Consider the following 13,356-nt stretch of genomic DNA (forward strand, 5'->3'; position numbering starts at 1 on the left):
TCAACGCTCTGGCAGGTTCGGAGTCTGGTGAAAGCCTGCCTCCTGATTCACAGATAGCTTACTTCTCCCTGTGTCTTCATGCAGTAGAAGGGGTGAGAAAGCTCTCTGGGGTCTCTTTCATAATAGCTTCACCCTTATGGTCTAATTACCTTCCAAAGTTCCCACTTCCTAATACTGTCATATTCTGGGTTGGGATTTCAATATGGGAATTTTGGGTGGGACACAAACATTCAGTCTATAACAACTGAAGTCTCCCTTTTTTTCCCTCCCACTATAAAGGCTTCCTGCTCTTCTGCCTGTCTCTGTTAAATGTGAGAAATGGGGCTGATTCCCTTGCTATAGCAAGCTCTGAATAAATAGACTTTGCTTTTTCTCATTTCTCAAGAGCATTTATTTCCTCTGGTGCTTTTTAAAAATGTATATTCCTAGGCCCTCCTCCAGACTGACTGAATCAAATTTACTGGAGGAGAGGCCCAGATGTCTGCATTTTAAAGAAGCTCCTCAGGGCAATTCTTTTGCACATGAAATTTGAGAACTACTGCACCTAGTGGCACTCCATAGATCTTCCTCTTAAATTTTGTCTTGTTTAATATTCTTACAAACATTTGGATGATGACATGGATATGGTGATCAGATTTGTGGTTGTCATAAAACTAGGAAAGTTAGCTAATGTAGTAGATGTTAGAATTAAAATGAATTTTGGCCTAAAAATCTGGAAATATGGATAACACATTGTGTTAAATTTCAATTTTATGTATGTGTACTCGTGTGCATAAGTACGTGTAAAAGCTGGACAAGGATTGATTCATGATAGAGCTTTAAAAATTTAGTGTAATGAACAGATTTATAACTACAAAATCTATTAAGAGAATTAATATTTTTGTTGTATCCTGTGCTTGTTAGGTTATCCAGAATATTATATCTGGTTTGGGCTTCACATTTTAAGAAAAAAACAGTGTTTAAGGAATAAGGCTCAAAATAGCTCAGACAGCTGAGACTGGTTAGTCATCCTTTAACAAAGGTTCAAACTTCTGATATGCTATGCACAATACAGACTTTAACATTCATATCAATTATCGATTCTTTCATAATATTTCTGTAAAATTTTCTAAAAAAGATTTTACTTAAATTCTATCCTTAAGAAAGTTTGAAAAGAACTTTATACAATCATGTAATTCTACAGGCAGGATGTAAATATATAAAAAAAAAATTAAAGTGTATTTTTAATGAGAAAATATTCAGGATTTTATAAGATTGACAGCAGGAGACTCGAGTTGTGCATCTGTTATAGCTCTGTACTCTTCTCTCAACAGCCAAATGAATCTTATTATAGAGGTTTTGGATTTTCAAACTTGTCTCCTAATCTAAGGTTAAAAACATATGCAGCCTCCTATTTGGTTTTCATTTTATTTCATTCATTCACTTATGCATTTATTTATTTTTGGCTTCATACTTCTGTTAGATAGAGAGAACTTCCGACTGTGTGTGTTATACAACGACTAACAAGCTATAGTCTTCTTCACTAAAGAAGCTCTAAACTAAGGAGGAAGACAAGACTTTCAACCACATGACTGACACATGATGAGGCGGAGGATGTTTGTGCATAAGTAATATATTTGATCATCCTTAGTCTAACCTTGTACTGTTCAATAGAGTAAACCAGCCACATATGGCTACTGAGCACTTGAAATGTGGCTGGTTCAGATTGAGACGAGTTGCGAACACAAGAATTTGGGGACTTAAAAAAAGAAATTATCTCATTAATATTTTTATTTACATGTTGAAATTATAATATTTTGATGTATGAGATTAAATGAATGTTATTACTTTCTCCTATTTCTCGTTTTTATTAATTTTTATTGGAGTACAGTTGCTTTATAATGTTGTGTTAGATTCTACTGTACAGCAAAGTGAATCAGCTATACGTACACATACGTTCTCTCATTTTTTGATTTCCTGCCGATTTAGGTCACCAGAGCACTGAGTAGAGTTCCCTGTGCTATACAGTAGGTTCTCATTAGTTATCTATTTTATACATAGTATCTAGAAAAATGGAAATAATAACAAAAGTAAACAAATGGGACCTAATGAAACTTAAAAGCTTTTGCACAGCAAAAGAAATCATAAACAAGATGAAAAGACAACCTTCAGAATGGGAGAAAATATTTGCAAATGAAGAAACTGATGAAGGATTAATCTCCAAATATGCAAGCAGCACATGCAGCTCAATATCAAAAAAAACAAACACCCCAATCCACAAATGGGCAGAAGATGTAAATAGACATTTCTCCAAAGAAGATATACAGATTGCCAATGAACACATGAAAGGATGCTCAACTTCACTAATCATTAGAGAAATGCAAATCAAAACCACAATGAGGTATCACCTCACACTGAACAGAAGGGCCATCATCAAAAAATCTACAAACAATAAATGCTGGAAAGAGTGTGGAAAAAAGGGAAGCTTCTTGCACTGTTGGTGGGAATGTAAACTGATACAGCCACTATGGAGAACAGTATGGAGATTCCTATAAAAACTAAAAATAGAACTACCATATGACCCAACAATTCCACTACTGAGCATATACCCTGAGAAAACCATAATTCAAAAATAGTCATGTACCACAATGTTCATTGTAGCTCTATTTACAATAACCAGGACATGGAAGCAACGTAAGTGTCCATAGACAGATGAATGGATAAAGGAGATGTGGCACATATATTCAGTGGAATATTGCTCAGCCATAAAAAGAAATGAAATTGAGTTATTTGTAGCGAGGTGGATGGACTTAGAGTCTGTCATACAGAATGAAGTAAGTCAGAAACAGAAAAACAAATACCGTAAGCTAACATATATATCTGGAATCTAAAAAAATGGTTCTGATGAACTTAGGGGCAGGACAGGAATAAAGACACAGATGTAGAGAATGGACTTGAGAGCACGGGGAGGGGGAAAGGTAAGCTGGGATGAAGTGAGAGAGTAGCACTGACATAATTACAATACCAAATGTAAAATAAATAGCTAGTGGGAAGCAGCTGCATAGCACAGGGAGATCAGCTCGGTGCTTTGTGACCACCTAGAGGGGTGGGATAGGGAGGGTGGGGGGGAGGCACAAGAGGGAGTGTATATGGAGATATATGTTTACATATAGCTGATTCACTTTATTATACAGGAGAAACTAACACAACACTGTAAAGCAATTATACTACAGTAAAGATGTTAAAAAATAGTGTATATATGTCAATCCCAATTTCCCAATTCATCCCACATACCCTCTTCCCCCTTGGTATCCATATGTTTTTTCTCTACATCTGTGTCTCTATTTCTGCTTTGCAAATAAGTTCATCTATACCATTTTTCTAGGTTCCACATGTAGGCATTAATATACGATACTTGTTTTTCTCTTTCTGACTTACTTCACTCTGTATGACAGACTCTTCATCCACCCAGGTCTCTACAAATGACCCAATTTTGTTCCTTTTTATGGCTGAGCAATATTCCATTGTATCACATGTCCTTTATCCTTTCCTCTCCTGATGGAAAATTAGGTTGCTTCCATGTCCTGGCTATTGTAAATAGTGCTACAATGAACATTGGGGTATGTGACTCTTTTGAAGTTATGGTTTTCTCAGGGTACATGCCCAGTATGGAATTGCTGGGTCATATGGTAGTTTTATTTTTAGTTTTTTAAGGAACCTCCATACTGTTCTCCATAGTGGCTGTATCAATTTACATACCCAACAACAGTGCAAGAAGGTTCCCTTTTCTCCACACCCTCTCCAACATTTATTCTTTGTAGATTTTTTGATGATGGCCATTCTGACTGGCATGAGGTGATTCCTTACTGAAGTTTTGATGAGCATTTCTCTAATAGTTAGTGATGTTGAGCATGTTTTCATGTATTTGTTGGTCATCTGTATTCTTCTTTGGAGAAATGTCTATTTAGATATTCTTTTGATGGGGTTGCTTATTTTTTTTTGATATTGAACTGCATGAGCTGTTTGTATGTTTTGGAGATTAATCCCTTGTCAATTGATTTGTTTGCAAATATTTTCTCCCATTTTGAGGGTTGTCTTTTCATCTTGTTTATGTTTTCCTTTACTGTGCAAAAGCTTTTAAGTTTCATGAGATCCCATTTGTTTACTTTTGTTTTTATTTCCATTTCTCTAGGAGGTGGGTCAAAAAGGACCTTGCTGTGATTTATGTCAAAGAGTGTTCTTCCTATGTTTTCCTCTAGGAGTTTTATAGTGTCTTGCCCTACATTTAGGTCTTTAATCCATTTTGAGGGTTTTTTTTTTTTTGTATGGTGTTAGGGAGTGTTCTAATTTTATTCTTTTACATGTAGCAGTCCAGTTTTCCCAGCACCACTTATTGAAGAAGCTGTCTTTTCTGCATTGTATATTCTTGCCTCCTTTATCAAAAGTAAGGTGACCGGGCTTCCCTGGTGGCGCAGTGGTTGAGAGTCTGCCTGCCGATGCAGGGGACACGGGTTCAAGCCCTGGTCCGGGAGGATCCCACATGCCACGGAGCAACTAAGCCCGTGCGCCACAACTACTGAGTCTGCGCGTCTGGAGCTGTGCTCCGCCACGAGAGGCCACGACAGTGAAAGGCCCACGCACCGCGATGAAGAGTGGCCCCCGCTTGCCACAACTGGAGAAAGCCCTCGCACAGAAATGAAGAACCAACACAGTCAAAAATAAAGAAAGAAAGAAATAAATTTATAAAAAAAAAAAAAAAAAGTAAGGTGACCATATGAGCATGGGTTTATATTTGGGCTTTCTATCCTGTTCCATTGATCTATATTTCTGTTTTTGTGCCAGTACCATACTGTCTTGATTACTGTAGCTTTGAATTATACTCTGAAGTCAAGGAGTCTGATTCCTCCAGCTCTATTTTTCTTTCTCAAGATTGCTTTGTCTATTCAGGGTCTTTTGTGTTTCCATACAAATTGTAAAATTTTTTGTTCTAATTCTCTGAAAAATGTTATTGGTAATTTGATAGGGATTGCTTTGAATCTGTAGTCTGCTTTGGGTAGTATAGTCATTTTCACAATATTGATTCTTCCAATTCAGAACATGGTATATCTCTCCATCTGTTTGTGATTTCTTTAATTTCTTTCATCAGTGTCTTATAGTTTTCTGCATACAAGTCTTTTGCCTCCTTAGGTAGGCTTATTCCCAGGGATTCTTTTCTTTTTCTTGCCATGATAAATGGGATTGTTTCCTTAATTGATGTTTCTGATCTTTTATTGTTAGTGAATAGGAATGTGAGATATTTCTCTGTATTAATTTTGTATCCTGCAACTTTACTAAATTCATTGATTAGTTGTAGTAGTTTTTTGGTGGTATCTTTAAGATTTTCTATGTATAGTATCATGTCACCTGCAAACAGTGACAGTTTTACTTCTTTTCCAATTTGGATTCTTTTTATTTCTTTTTCTTCTCTGATTGCTGCAGTGAGGACTTCCACAGGTATATTGAATAACAGGGGTGAGAGTAGATATCCTTGCCTTGTTCCTCATCTTAGAGGAAATGCTTTCAGGTTTAGACTCTTGAGTATGATGTTAACTGTAGGTTTGTCATATATGGCCTTTATTAAGTTGAGGTAGGTTCCCTCTGTGCTCACTTTCTGGAGAGTTTTTATCATAAATGGATGCTGAATTTTGTCAAAAGCTTTTTCTGCATCTCTTGCGGTGATTGTATGGGTTTTATTCTTCACTTTGTTAATGTAGGTAACCAATGGATCACTGAAGAAATCAAAGAGGAAATCAAAAATACATTTTTTTCCTGTAATTGATTTCTAATCTAATAGTGTTGTGGTCAGAAAAGATGCCTGTTATGATTTCAAATTTCTTAAATTTACCCAGGCTTTATTGTAACCCAAGATGTGATCTATCCTGGAGAATGTTCTCTGTACACTTGAGAAGAAAGTTTATTCTGCTGCTTTTGGATAGAATGTCTTAATATCAATTAAGTCTATCTGGTCGATGTGTCATTTAAGGCTTGTGTTTCCTTATTACTTTTCTTTCTGGATGATCTATCCATTGGTGTAAGTGGAGTGTTAAAGTCCCCCACTAATATTGTGTTACTGTCAATTTCCTCTTTTATGGTTGTTTGCATTTGCCTTATGTATTGAGGTGCTCCTATGTTGGGTGCATAAATATTTCCAATTGTTATATCTTCTTGACTGATCCCTTGATCATTATGTTGTGTCCTTCCTTGTCTCTTGTAAATGTCTTTACTTTAAAGTCTGTTTTATCTGGTATGAGTATTGCTACTCCAGCTTTCTTTAGATTTCCATTTGCATGGAAGATCAGTTTTCACCCCCTCACTTTCATTCTGTATGTGTTCCTAGGTCTGAAGTGAATCTCTTGTGGACAGCATATATACAGGTCTTATTTTTGTATCCATTCAGCCAATCTGTGTCTTTTGGTTGGAGCATTTAATCCATTTACCTTTAAGGTAATTATCGATATGTATGTTCCTATTTCCATTTTCTTAATTGTTTTGGGTTCCTTTTGGAGGTCTTATTCTTCTCCTGTGTTTCCGACATAGAGAAGTTCCTTTAGCATTTGTTGTAAAGCTGGTTTGGTGGTGCTGAATTCCCTTAGGTTTTGCTTTTCTGTAAAGCTTTTGAGTTCTCTGTCGAATCTGAATGAGATCCTTGCTGGGTAGAGTAATCTTGGTTGTAGGTTTTTCCCTTTCATCACTTTCAATATGTCCTCCCACTCCCTTCTGGCCTGCAGAGTTTCTGCTGAAAAATAAGCTGATAACTTTATGGGGATTCCCTTGTGTTATTTGCTGGTTTTCCCTTGATGTTTTTTTAAATTTTTTTATTTTTTTTATTTTTGGCTGTGTTGGGTCTTCGTTTTCTGGGCGAGGGCTTTCTCTACTTGCGGCGAGTGGGGGCCACTCTTCATCGCGGTGCGCGGGCCTCTCACTGTTGTGGCCTCTTTTGTTGCGGAGCACAAGCTCCAGACACGCAGGCTCAGTAATTGTGGCTCACGGGCCCAGTTGCTCCGCAGCATGTGGGATCTTCCCAGACCAGGGCTCGAACCCGTGTCCCCTGCATTGGCAGGCAGATTCTCAACCACTGCGCCACCAGGGAAGCCCTTCCCTTGATGTTTTTAATATTTTTTCTTTGAATTTATTTTTTTTTTAGTTTTTTTAATATGTGTCTCAGTATGTTTCTCCTTGGGTTTATCTTGTATGGGACTTTCTGCACTTCCTTGACTTGGGTGGTTATTTCATTTTCCACATTAAGGAAGTTTTCAACTCTAATCTCTTCAAATATTTTCTCAGACCCTTTCTCTTTTCTTCTTCTGGGGCACCTATAATTTGAATGTTGGTACATTTAATGTTGTTCCAGAGGTCTCTGATACTCTCCTCCTTTCTTTTCATTCTTTTTTCTTTATTTTGCTCTGTTGCAGTTATTTCCACCATTCTATCTTCCAGCTCACTTATTTGTTCCTCTGCATCAGTTATTCTGCTATTGATTCCTTCTAGTGTATTTTTCATTTCAGTTATTATGTTGTTCATCACTGATTGTTTGTTCTTTAGTTCTTCTAGGTCTTTTTAAACATTTATTGTATCTTCTCGATCTGTGCCTCCATTCTATTTCCAAGATCTTCTATCATCTTTACTATCATTACTCTTAATTCTTTTTCAGGTAGATTGCCTATTTCCTCTTCATTTATTTGGTCTTGTAGGCTTTTACATTGCTCCTTCATCTGCAATCTATTTCTTTGTCACCTTATTTTGTCTAACTTACTGTGTTCATGTTCTCCTTTCCACAGGCTGCAGGGTTGTAGTTCTTCTTGCTTCTTTTGTCTGCCTTCTCGTGGTTGAGGTTGATCCAGGGGCTTGTGTAAGTTTCCTATTGGGAGGAACTGGTGCCTGCATTCTGGTGGGTGGAGCTGAGTTTTGCTCCTCTGTTGGGCAGGGACACATCAGGTGGTGTGTTTTGGAGTGTCTGTGAGCTTAGTATGACTTTAGGCAGCCTGTCTGCTGATGGGTGGGGCTGTCTTGCTGTTTCTTAGGCATGAGGTGTTCAGCACTGGAGCCAGCAGGCAACGGGGTGGGGCAGGTCTTGGTGTCAAGTTGGATATCTCACGCTTTTCTGAGTCAGTTTCTTGGTACAGCTCTTCTCCCCTTTTCTCTCTCCAGATCATGGGTTTGGGTCCTCAAGGATGTCACATGCACAGGTGTTTCCCAGCTATGTCTTGGAGCAGAGCGAAGAGACTCAGCTGTTCTTGTCCTGGTCTGACAGCTACCTCTCCTGTTTCTTCAAAATTTTTAAACTCTGGATCCTAAAAAAAATTAAATTACAGATTTAATTGTCTTAATATGCCAATTTTAGTGCCTCTTCTTTTAGCAACACTAATGTTTATGAGCCCAGGTTCCAGTATTAGATAGACTCATGTTTGCATTCCAGCTCCTCTCTTTACTAGGGCAGTTGAGAGGCTTGAATGAGAAGATGATAGCAATAGCAATAACAATAAAGATAAGGATCATTAGCACTTAAAGTAGCATTTAATAAGTGCCAGACACAAATAAATGCTTTAGTTACATTAATTCATTGAGTTCTCACAAAGACCCTTTAGGTAGTTTCTATTATTATCTCCTTCTTAAATGTGAGGAAATTGAATCATACACAGATTGTGTTAAAATGTGTTTGTTGGGGAAGCTGGTAAAATAGTCTTGTTCAGGCCTCAGAGGCAGAAGCAGGCCTCTGACCAACCTGTGACACTGCCTGGGCTGCGCCCGTGCTTACACACCTAACAATTGCTGCTAGCAAGTCAAGTGGCGATTACAATAAGAAAGGGAGTGGGTCTTGGAGTTTCTTGAGCCCTGGGGATCTGGCCAGTCCCCCGGGGTCTGGAAAATCCTGTGACCCACATGGTGAAAACAACAGCATTGTTAGAGAGAATCCAGAGCTGCATTTTTGCATGCAAACTGATGATATCAGTTTGTGGCCTGGGATTATAAGCGGGAACTCCCAGAACTGCAATTTGAAGTCTCACCCATGGGGTGGACACACCGCCTGGGACCTTTCCCAACTAGGGCTCCAGATTGCTGTCACTCAGGACTTCCCAGCTGCTGTTTGGATCTGGAAGTGGGTGTCAGCCCAATTCAGTGATGTATGCTTTGTTATATACTCTGTCAATATTCTTATTCCTTTTCTTCCAATAATTGTATATTGAAATTGATATAATATTCTTTTTCTTTTCCTTCTAATGATTTTATATAGAAATTAAGTTAAATCACCTTCTATTAAAGATTTGATTGAAGCTGTTTATTTGTGTGAGACGAGTGGTTATTTTGCCAGCAAATCAAATGAACCTTAAAACCGAAAGCAGGCTTTCAGCAAAACAGTGTTAAAGTTCTTAGAACAGGTGCTGATAATTATTTTTATTATTAATAGTTCTGTTATATTCCTACTTCTCGGGGTGAACAGGATGTTGAGAAAAGTGGCTGAGGAAGCCTTACCTGGTGCAGCGGTGAATGACATCAGTTCATGGGCTGGCAAGGTGTATGAAGAGAGTGGGTTGAGTTAAGAATTTGCTATAGTAGATATCATATTTAACAAATGCTTACAACAGTGTTTTTCAACTGGGGGTGATTTTGCTTGGTGTATTTGACAATATCTTGAGACATTTTTGTTGTCAAAACTGAAGAGATACTATTGGCACATTGTAGGTATTGGCCAAGAACACTGCTAAACTTTCTATGTTGCACAGGACAGGACCCCACAAGAGAGAATTATCTGGTCTCAAATGTTAGTAGTGTTGAGGCTGAGAAATCCTGTGCTGCAGGAAAGAAAAAAAGAAACAGTGGCAGGAGGGATGGAAAGATGAAAGGAATAAAGAAAGGGAGGAAGGAAGAAAGGAAGGAAGGAAGAGAGGGAGAGAGAAAGAGAGGGATGGAGGGAGGGAAAAAATATACATTCATTTTTCTAGTCCTGTCATGTTTTTCTTGGAAAGATGACAACAAAGCAGTATTATGATTCACAGTAATATTACTATAACAAATGTTTAAGCACAAATTTATTATTTCTATATAATTTTTAGCAAAAGTAGAGTTGGAGCTGTGAGACAAGGTCCATCGTTAATGACTTTTCTACTCTCTGTGGAGTGATAAACCTAGGCAATTTTTTCCTGGTCAATAAAGTAATCAGTTCATCTGATCTTGTGGTCTTTTTTTTTTTTTTTTTTTAATGTGCTTTTAGAGAGTAAGCAGTGCATCATAAACCAACCTTCTCTCTCCCTCAATACACTACTCTTTTTCTGAGCATAATTTTGAAGATTTCATCAATGCAGAATTGTACTATCTTTCTTTGATTTGGGTGAGATTTGAGAGTAAATTCTGGACTGGAAAGAGATTGACATAAGGGTTTAGTTGTGACTCATTAATTTATTCCTCTTTAGTGAGTTTTGTATGTTAACTTCAAATGATGACAATTTCTTAGGTCTGGAAGGCCATCTCCCTCTGAGGACCAATGTCTGAAAGCATAGATGGCCCTGAAATAATTTCTCAAAAGAAATAAAAAATAAGGATGTTTTGGCTATGAGTGAGTGCTTAAGGACTTTATAAAATGTGAAGATGTAAGCCCTAAGGAAAATTCATTGTTTATAATGGTTACATTTACATACTCTGTAATCTTTTTAGCAATAAAACTCAGTAATAATTTATGAATGCTATTTCAAGGAGAATAGATCATTATATTGCTTTTTTCTTTATATGTACAACTCTAATTGAAAATTAGGGATCAATCATATTAAAACACATGGATGTTTTACTGGCTTTGTTTTTCAGGTGTCACAGATTTCATTCGTATAAATGTGTAGCTCAGTACTAATATGAAATTAATAAGTAGAAACTTCCATCCTAGTTTACTAGGTTGCTTTTCTAATGTCAAACACTGGTGTTTAAATTATTTAAAGGCCAGTCATGAGACAGAGAGCTGAAATGAAACCCACCAGAGATGGCAGATGTTTTGTGAAACATTTTGCAGTGGCACCACATAGTAAACATAGTAAGTAAGCAAATACATTATGAGTCATTTATACTTTGAAATAATAAGCAGTTCTTACCAAAACAGTGAGGTTGATCTGTATGCACTGACAAAGTAAGAACTTCAAAAACATTGTTAAATTGAAAGCACAAGTTGCAGAGCAACTTGTAAAAATGATTTATTTATGAAAAAAACCCTGAAGATACATATGTGTAAGAACACACATAGGTATGCATAAGTATTGAATAGGAAAAGAACAGAAGGCTGAGCACAAAGCCATGGGCAGTGGAGAGGCATTGGACTTGTGGTTGTAGGTGTTAAGTGCAAAGGAACTCTGGATTTATTACTGAATATATCTACTTTTATTTGAAATTTTTATATAAGAATATAATCATGTATTATTAACATTAAATAATGAAAAATAATGATATCTATAGCAATGAAACATCTTCTTTACGTTTTTTTTTGTTTTCATAATCTCCCATGTCTGTTTTCACTTTAGGAGGGCAGACATTTGCACGTTTGCACAAACACATGCACACATAAACACACAAAAATCTTTTGTATGTCCAGAAATTAAGGCTTTCATGGAAATCTTCATTTGCTTGTTGGAAAATTTGAGTGCAAAGCTGTTTGGGAGTGCATTCCTCAATCAAACTGGCTGGGAAGGAGCTTCTGCTTGCATAGGGAACTGTATTTAAAAAGAACAATTTTTTTTTTTTTCTGCATGAATGTTAAGTTGTGCTAGAATGGTTAAAAAAGCTGAGAAGTTGGCACAACTGCAGTTAATTATTGAGGAAAAATGAGACTTAAAATGTTGCAGTCTTATGATTCGTCCTTTTATTTAGTCCTGTATGTCCTGACTTCACTCCCCTTAGAGTAATTTGGGATTCGGAGCTTGGACTTGGGTTCAGGTACTCCTCATGCCTGGAGGGCTTGTTTGCTGATTCCCAAAGTGGTAACATTTTGCTTTTGAACCTGACAATTAAAAGATCATAAAAAGTACTCAGTCGTGAGACAGAATATCTTCAGATGACTTTCAAGTCATTTGAAAGAGAGTACTATATTCTTGATAAGTGAACACTTAGAAACGTGGTTATTTATTTATGTCTCTCATAAATTTATAGCTTTTAAGCTTATACTTGATACTTGGCAGCAGTGCATAAGATTCACTGAACTGATGAGTTTTCTCTCCTTTCCTCTCTATCCATAAAGAGTAGAAAAGAGCCCTGCTGTTGCTTCCTAAGTCCTCTGTGAGAGGCAGACAAGTGGTGTTAGTGAAACATACAATGGAAAAGTAGCTAAAACCTATATCCCTGTTTTAGGCTTATATGACCATGGAAATATTACCTAATCTTTCTGAGTCTAAATTTCCTCATCTTTAAGGTGGGATTAAAGCATTGTTTATCTCACATGGTATTGGGGAAATAAGTGAGATCTGTGTGGACACATTTAAGGAGGAGCTCCTCTTGTATGTCTCTATATGTGTATTCAACAGATTGTTTTGCAATTATCCCTTTTGAGTTGTTTCTCCCACTGAATTTTAAACTCTTCAAGGGCTATGTCTTATTTACGGTCTTTTTGCATTCTTAGCCTGACACATAGTAGCTATTTAATAAATGTTTCCTGAAAGATTGTCAATAACTGAAATATAATTTATGGAGCCTCAAAGTTGTTGAGGATTATAAAACTCCAATGGAACAATTTTGCAGTGGTGCCATTTAATTTTCTCTACAAAGGGAGTACAGGAGTACTAATTTACTCTCTCTGGATTTCTTACTTCCTAGGAGAACCTGGCATAGTATGACTTGACAATGGTGAAAGAGGAATACGAAATTATTACCTTACTTCATTTGTATTTATTTAGTTCAGTGGTTATAGTGCTTTCCAATATTTTTCATATCATGGCATGCATAGAAAATGACAATGTTTGTCAAATTGGGTACTTGGATGAGGCTCTATACAGTGCCTAAGGCTGTGGACTCTGTATACCCTGTGCTCTGCCCAGCCATCTTAAGGGCTGAGAAAGAGCCATAAACTATATTTTGTCACTTGTAACCATTTATGACAAAGCAGTTAAGAAACTCTGGGTTAGAGCATGTACTGGGTTGAATAGTGTCCCTCCTCCCCAAATTCCCATCCACACAGAGCCTCAGAATATGTCCTCATTTGGAAACAAGGTCTTTGCAGACTTTAGTTCAGATAAGGTCATACTGGATTAGGGTGAGCCCTAAATCCAATCACTGGTATCCTTACAGGAAGAAGAAAAACACAGGGAGAACTCTGATGGTGGACGTCGTCAGAGATTGGAATGATGCACCTACAAGCCAAGGAACACCAAG

This window comes from Balaenoptera musculus, chromosome 17 (assembly GCF_009873245.2).
Source record: "Balaenoptera musculus isolate JJ_BM4_2016_0621 chromosome 17, mBalMus1.pri.v3, whole genome shotgun sequence".
In the NCBI taxonomy this organism is placed as follows: domain Eukaryota; kingdom Metazoa; phylum Chordata; class Mammalia; order Artiodactyla; family Balaenopteridae; genus Balaenoptera; species Balaenoptera musculus.